The sequence below is a fragment of the Microtus oregoni genome, unplaced genomic scaffold (genome assembly GCF_018167655.1).
Source record: "Microtus oregoni isolate MIOR12 unplaced genomic scaffold, Mior012 000011F_ref0000422, whole genome shotgun sequence".
Classification (NCBI taxonomy): Eukaryota; Metazoa; Chordata; class Mammalia; order Rodentia; family Cricetidae; genus Microtus; species Microtus oregoni.
In genome coordinates this window covers 36,893,147-36,900,963 of record NW_024543070.1, presented here as the reverse complement: position 1 = coordinate 36,900,963, position 7,817 = coordinate 36,893,147, and the positions used below count along the sequence as shown (strand labels likewise).

At 39.2% G+C, this 7,817-nt stretch overlaps 1 pseudogene; it reads left to right on the top strand.

Moving 5' to 3' along the window:
- Window positions 1-229: 229 nt before the first annotated feature.
- On the top strand, window positions 230-1,088 carry LOC121453712 (annotated as a pseudogene).
- Window positions 1,089-7,817: the final 6,729 nt, after the last annotated feature.

Here is a 7,817-nt window from a genome sequence, read left to right as displayed (position 1 = left end):
CCTCTGTTGGGCGACGCAGGAGCATCTGATGCCTTTGCACAGTGTGTGAACAAGATTGTTCCTGTTGTTTTCTTATAAAAGGATGTTAAGATGCTAGATTGCTTTTCATCATGTAAAATGGTGCTTTAAAGTGGTCATTCTCTATTCTTTTGGGTATGCTTCATGTTAGACTTTATTTTATCATTCTTAAAAAATTAAGAACACTTCTTCTTCTTCTGGAAAACACCATATGGCAGATGACGCCGGTGCAGCAGAAGGGCCCGGAGGACCCAGGGGGCCCAGGATCAGGAGGCCGTGGTGGTTTCCCAGGAGGATTTGGCAGCGGTCTGAGGGGCCATGGCCGCCGTGATCGAGGCTGTGGCCGAGACTGAGACCGCGGGGCTTGCGGAGGAAAAGCTGAAGACAAGGAGTGGATTCCTGTCACCAAGCTGGGCAGCCGGGTTAAGGACATGAAAATTAAGTCCCTAGAGGAGATCTACCTGTTCTCCCTGCCCATTAAGGAATCTGAGATTATTGACTTTTTCCTGGGAGCTTCCCTAAAGGATGAGGTTCTGAAGTTCATGGCTGTGCAGAAGCAGACTAGGGCAGGCCAGCGGACCAGGTTCAAGGCTACAATGGTCACGTAGGTCTCGGTGTCAAGTGCTCCAAGAAGGTAGCCACTGCCATCCGAGGGGCCATCATCTTGGCCAAGCTTTCCATTGTCCCTGTGCGGAGAGGCTACTGGGGGAACAAGATTGGCACACTGTTCCTTGCAAAGTGACAGGCCACCGTGGTTCTGTGCTGGTGCGTCTCATTCCTGCCCCCGGAGGCACTGGCATAGTCTCCGCTCCTGTGCCCAGAAGCTACTGATGATGGCTGGCATTGATGACTGCTACACATCAGCCAGGGGCTGTACTGCCACTCTAGGCAACTTTGGCAAGGCCACCTTTGATACCATCTCTAAGACCTACAGCTACCTGACCCCCGACCTCTGGAAAGAGACTGTGTTCACCAAGTCTCCTTATCAGGAATTCACTGACCATCTTGTGAAAACCCACACCAGAGACTCTGTTCAGAAAACCCAGGCTCCAACTGTGGCCACCACATAAGGGTTTTTATACAAAGAAAATAAAAGTGAATTAAGTTTGTTAAAAAAAAAAAGAAGAAGAAGAAGAACATACCTAAGATTTTGATTGACTGTATTTTCAACATTTATTTCTCGAGGAGATTTAGAGGAATTACTAAAGGAATATATGAAATGTCTTAATGGAAACCATATGTTGCATTTTGGCTTGCTAAAAGTACTATGCCTTTAACATGCAGTGTCCATGTGGCATTTTTTACTTTGGTCCATGTAAAAGGCATTTCAAATCCTAAAATACAAACACTAATGGGACAGCAGGTTCTGGCTCACTAGGTTTGGGAGAGGGTGAAAATTTGAATGTTTAGACTGATTCCTTCTGTGTGATGCTCACCAAACTTTGAAAAACATGGTTCGAATGAATCACTTCTTCATACTTATTAGTATTTTTTTGTCATAGCAAACAAATGAGTAGATCCAATTTTAAGATTATATTTGTTTTGTTTTATTTTAGATGTATTGATTTATTTTCCTTCTCTTATTTTTATGGCTCTTTAAATGCCTTGGTATCTTTTAAAATACTATTTTTTAATGTTAAAGAAGAATGTTTTTCATAACTTTATTGTTTGAAAGTATTAGTAAATTAAATAATCCAACCCTAAGGTTTTTGTTTGCTTAAAGTGATTCATAGAAAACTTAGCTGTCAGTGTATTTGTAGTTATTGGTCTAACTAACATTTCTGAAGAAGGAGGCTTAAAAGAAATCCCACACTAACTCAGAATTGAGAATAATAGATGATTATTTATTTAGGGGTAGACTCACAAATCAGAATCCTCTGCTGAAATGGAGAACAGCAACAGAATTCTGCAGCCAGAAAAGAGAGAGGCCATGTGCTTTACATCAGCATAAATAGTATAGGAGGCCACACCCAAGTGGGCGGGTAACTTAAAGGCTACTGGCTGTAGAAATTCCTACAGCACCTTTCTAATTGAGTTGAAAGAGAAAAGAGTGCCAGCAAAGCTTATCATACATAAGAGATTATAGTAGAATACAGTACTGGAACTAGATCATGGAGACCCTGGGTTGTGTAAAGTAAGCCCCTTACAAGCTGTGGTATGAACGTGGCTTTACAGTATTTATACGATAGCATACTAAGGCAGGTACCACCTCTGTCCTCACATTATACAATGCTGAAACAAGAATCAGGATCTGGAGGCAGATCAGGACCGTAGGCCCAGGAAAGTGACATCAAGAAAAGATGCTTTGGAAGACCAAAGAACATGAGTGTGTCTGCTGAGATGGTGGGAGCCCTGTGCAGCCAGATGGACATTTTCTCTGGTGAGACTCAATTACCGGAGTTTGAGCCAGATTTTAGTGTATGAGAACTCCATGAAGGGCATGGAAATGAAACAATGGTCTGTTTACAGAGTAACCAAATTCAAAACACACAGAAGGGAATTGTATGTTCTTCAAAGACAACTGCTTATATTTTGGTTTTGTTAGTTTGGAGTATTACTAGGGGAAATCAAACTGAATAATGTAAAACGTTTAAAGTTTGAAAATTTGCAAATCCCTAAAATATTGAAGTTAGGATCTGGCAATATGGCTCAGTAGGTAAAGGTACTTGCTTGTAAATCTAATAATCTGGGTTTGATCTTCAGTACAGTGCCCACATTGCAGAAGTAGAGAATTGATTCTTGCAAGGTGTCCTTTGCAATGTGATGGATGTGCAGGCATCTACATACATATAGACAGACACACACAATAAATAAATATAAAAATTAAGTAAAAATAATTTAAGCACATATTGAACACTTTACACTTTATAATAGTGTTTCTAGATTAGTTCTGTAGACTAAAGAATGAATTCATTTTCATGTTCATTGCATAGCAACAACAACCATTACAGTAGTAGGCATTAAACTCTTAGGTTTACTTCCTTTTTTTTAATCTTATGTAAAAAAATCTTTTTAATTTTATGTACGGATCCAAGTTCTCTCTCCCTCCACTCTTCTGTCTCCCCCAACCCCCACCTCACCCTCATCCATTTCTCAGAGGGGAATAGGCTTCCCATAGGGAGTCAAAAAAGTCTGTCACATCACTTTGAGGCAGGACTAAGGCCTTCCCCCCTATATCTAGGCTGAGCAAGGTATCCCTCTAAAGAAATGGGCTCCAAAAAGCCATTCTAGTACTTGGGATAAATCTGGGTCCCACTGTCAGTGGCTCCACAGACTGCCCAAACCACACAACTGTCACCCACATTCAATGAGCCTAATTTGGTCGTATGTAGTTTCTCCTCTGTCAGTGAGCTCCCACTAGCTTGAGTCCTCTGTTTCTGTGGGTTTCCCCATCATGGTCTTGACCCCTTTTCTCAAATTGTCACTTCTCCCTCTCTTCAATTGGACTCCAGGAGCTCAGCCCAGTGCTTAGCTGTGGATTAGATTCACTTTTGAATAGGTACACTTGCTCATTGTTCCTCACACAGGTGAGTCAGCAACTATGAAAAAGAATTCAGGTGTGATCACGCCTCTGATGATGTGACAAGGGCTAGGAGAGTCAGCCAGGTAGAGTCTGTACAAAGAGATGATTAGAAGAGGGCAAAGTGTGCTTGAGTCTGGACATAAGGTATAGAATGTGTGCCAAGAGATGATTAGAAGATGGAGGGCAAAGTGTGCTTGAGTGTAGACACAGGAATGAGAAACACGAGAAGAGCAAGAACAATACGGAGTCAAAAGGCGAAGAGAAGGAGAACCTGGAGGGAGGATCCATCCCACCCCATGTCTGCTTTACATCTCTTCCCTTTGGAATTCAGCTCTCTTTCTAATATCATGAAGGCAGGGGTCATCATTTTTACTTTGACAACATTTGATACTGTAGTGATGATGTTAACATACATTTAATAAGTTTGCTTGCTGTTTGCTTTTTGCAATACTGAAATTATAATGAAATCACCTAGCCAAATGTTACCTTTCAAGTGGACCGTTCTTTGTTCTTTGCATGGAGTTCCTTGACACAACAATCAAGATGACTTGGTTTATGTCATTCAAATGAGAGTAGCAATGAAAATGGTCTATCTCATTTATTTAAAAAATATTAAGACTATACTTTTTGTTATCATTATTTGTTCATGTTCATTTTTGAGATTACAATATAAATACAATATTTTTCCTTCCTTTTTCTCCCTCCAAAACCTCTCTATATGTCACCTTGATCTCCTTCAAACTCAATAATTGTTATTGCGTGCATATATGTGTATTTAAGTGCATATATTGCATATAGATTCTTAAACAGAATCTCTTTAGTTTATATAATGTTATTTGTAATTATGTTTTCAAGGCTGATTTCTTACAGTTTTTGGACATGAAGGCAGTGTCTTTTCCTACAGTGTGGACTGATGTGAACTTATGATTCTCCTACTTGAGTCCCCTCAGTGCTAACATTATAGGTGAGTGATACATGGCTTCCACAAGTCTAATTTTGTGAAAAGAAGACCATCAGGTATGTGGGAGAAAGCAGTCAGATATACCAGTTGTCACACATTTTCTTAGAAAATATTATTTTCTATAATCTTCAACTTTAACATCGTTTTCTCTGGAAAGAAAAAAAGGGTTCAGGATTAACTCCACATACATACTGGAAAGAACATTAAAGAACCATAGCTGAAGAGCATTATAGTCTCAGTGGTAATGAACAATATTACATAACACATTGGTAAGGATACAGAGGAATTTGAACTTTTCACATTTTTGTCTAGCATCAAATGATGCAGGCACTGTGAAAACCAGTGTGGGGATTTCTCAGATGGTTAAAGTGGAATTATTTTATGATCTAGAAATTCCATCTCTTGGGATACAGACAAGAAGGCAGTGAAAGCAGAGTGGCAGAAGAAATATTGCTCTCTCGTTCTCATGGCTACCTTTCCATTAGAGTACTTCCAAAGGAGAAATGTAGTAATATTTCATTTGTGTTTTAATAAATAAAGCTTGCCTGAAGATCAGAATGCAAAACAGCCACACTATTCAGCCATACATGCCAGACAGTGGTGGCACAGAACTTTAATTCCAGAAGCCACTAGTTAGCCATAGAAGCCAGGCAGTGGTGATGTATGCCTTTAATCCCAGCACTAGAGAGGAATATAAGGCAGGTTGAGAAAGGAATATTCTCTCTTTCAGTCTGAAGATTTCACAGAGGTAAGAGCTCTCTAGTGACTGGCTGCTTTGCTTTTCTGATCTTCAGGTTGAACCTCAGTATTTGTCTCGGGATTTTTTTATTCGTGCTATGAGAAGGAAACCCAAGTGTTCTCCCGTGGGTGGATAAACAAGATGTGGTTTGAGCACACAATGGTATCATTCAGTTGTAAAGGAAATGGAGACTTCTACCACATGGTATATATGGGGGTACTTGAAGACCATTAAGTAAATAAATTAAGTCAATTTGAATGTGACAACTACTGTGTTACTACACTTAATGCACACAGGCAGCTTCCTAGCGACTGTCATGCACTGTGATAAGGTTATGATGGGAGTTGTGCACGCATGAGCCAACTGTGTAAACTGAATTCAGATCAGAGAGGATGGGCGGGCCATTACCTGACATTAATTTTAAAATGGCAACCATGGGATATTTTATCTTGCACATATTAGCATATATTTTTACAGAATGGGGGATGCTCTTAATTCAGTTATCCTTAAAGTGAAAAGCTCTTCTTAAATGATGCACAATACCCCAAGATGCAGGAAATCACAAGACATCGTCTAAGATAAAGTGAATATATTCTTATATCCCAGCTGCTAATCATGAGATTAAGTATTCAAAATGTGAACTCTTTGGAATGCATACTGATAAGGAGCCTAGCCTATTTTTTTACTTGAAATGGAGAACAATTAATTCTACTATAGGCTTCAGTAATGATGGTAATATGGGAACCTGATTATACTTTATAATGATAGCAGTAGTGTAATTTTTTAAATGTTTTATTATATCTATGAAGGGATCATTGTGTGACTTGCATCCCAAAACCCCATTCTTCAAAGAATTATCTGTGGTTGGGCTATTATTGTTATGTTATGTGTTTGAAGTTGATTAATCCCTTTCTTGGGGTGTCTGCCATAACTCATAGTGTTTACAATTAATCCCTTCTGTAATCTGGCCCTGAGTTATTTTTTATGTGAAATCTGAGAATGCATGCATTATTAATTTTCTATATAGAGATACATAATGATGAGTGATAGGATTGCCATTATCTATGGATTAATTCAAATTTGATAGAATTATCTCCCTCCAGAGATAGACTATGAAAGACTTTTAAAGGAACAGATACTAACTTTGAACTTAATCAACTATTTCATAATTATTCCAGGATTGCTACAAGGAATCCCCTGACTTCTTCTTATTCATTGCAGCAAGAAGAAATGTGTGTGACCTTTCTTCCTTTGCGGGGAAGCGAAGGTCTCAGAAACTGCCCTTTACGTGCTACTGTTTCAGAGGGCTATTATTCTGGTGCAGTAGAAAGGGGGAGTAACATCCAGAATTATTCGAGATTTTCCATTTTCCCCCAAATCTTCACTCTTGTTTCCATGCCTCTTTTATTGAGGCATATTGAGAACCTCTACTGGCAGGGCTACACTAGCGAAAATATTGAACTTTTGCCATTTGGAATAGAAATACAATGAGTTTGTAAAATAAATGAATGCTTTGTTTAATCCCCTTAATTGAAGTTAACAAATTGGACTGAAGAAAAATGTTTGATGAAAATACTGGACATTCTGAAAGCTACTTGAGACCATATTCTCTGTTTCATGTTAAAACATTGTTTTTATTTTGTTTCCTAGTGGTTCGAACATTAAAGACAGTTTCCATTAATAATTATATTCTTACATGCAAGATAATACTTTAGTCCCAACTATTAAAGTACATGTTGCATTGTGATGTGAAGTAGGAAATTACATTTGCAAACAAAACTACAACTGGAGATATTTTAAACCTTTTAAACTGAGGTTTGAGAGGGTCAGAATGCATGCTCTATAGGACCCATACTGCTACTTAATCACCTAAGTGGTAGTGGGCAGGACCAGGTCGTTTAGGAAGGAATTAAATCATGAGGGATCTCCTGCTATGGAATTAATGTCATATGAGGAAGGTCCATATTCAATTCTCTAGTCTCTTCATGTGGGGGACCATCTAGTGAAGAGGCCCTCATCAGACACCTCTTTGTGAGTTAACTATTCCAAGGCATTTTTTTTTATAGTGCCTTGGATTATACCGAGTTTAGGATGAGGTGACTACTCAATTCAAGAAATCATGGGAGTACATATGTACTTTTAGATCTACCTTATAAGGTTTTTACATGATTTTTTTTTAGTACTATAAGCTTGTATAAATAAAGGATTGGGTTTTTTTTTCTAAAATATTTTATAAATACTTTGTAGGGGTGCATACATAAAGATTTTTGCCATGCAGGCTGGGTAATTTGAGTTTGACTCCTTGTCCTGGCTGTTTTGTGTATCAACTTGACACAAGTTAAACTCATCAGAGGAAGGAGCCTTGCTTGAGGATATGCCTCAGTGAGATCCAGCATTTGCTCCATTAGTGATATATGGGAGAGTGCCCATCCCACGGTGGGTGGTGCCATTCTTGGGCTACTGGTCCTGGGTTCTATAAGAAGGTGGGCTGATCAAGTCATGGGGAGCAAGACAGTAAGCAGCTTCCCTCCATGGCTTCTGCATCGGCTTCTTCCTGCAGGATCCTGCCCTGTTTG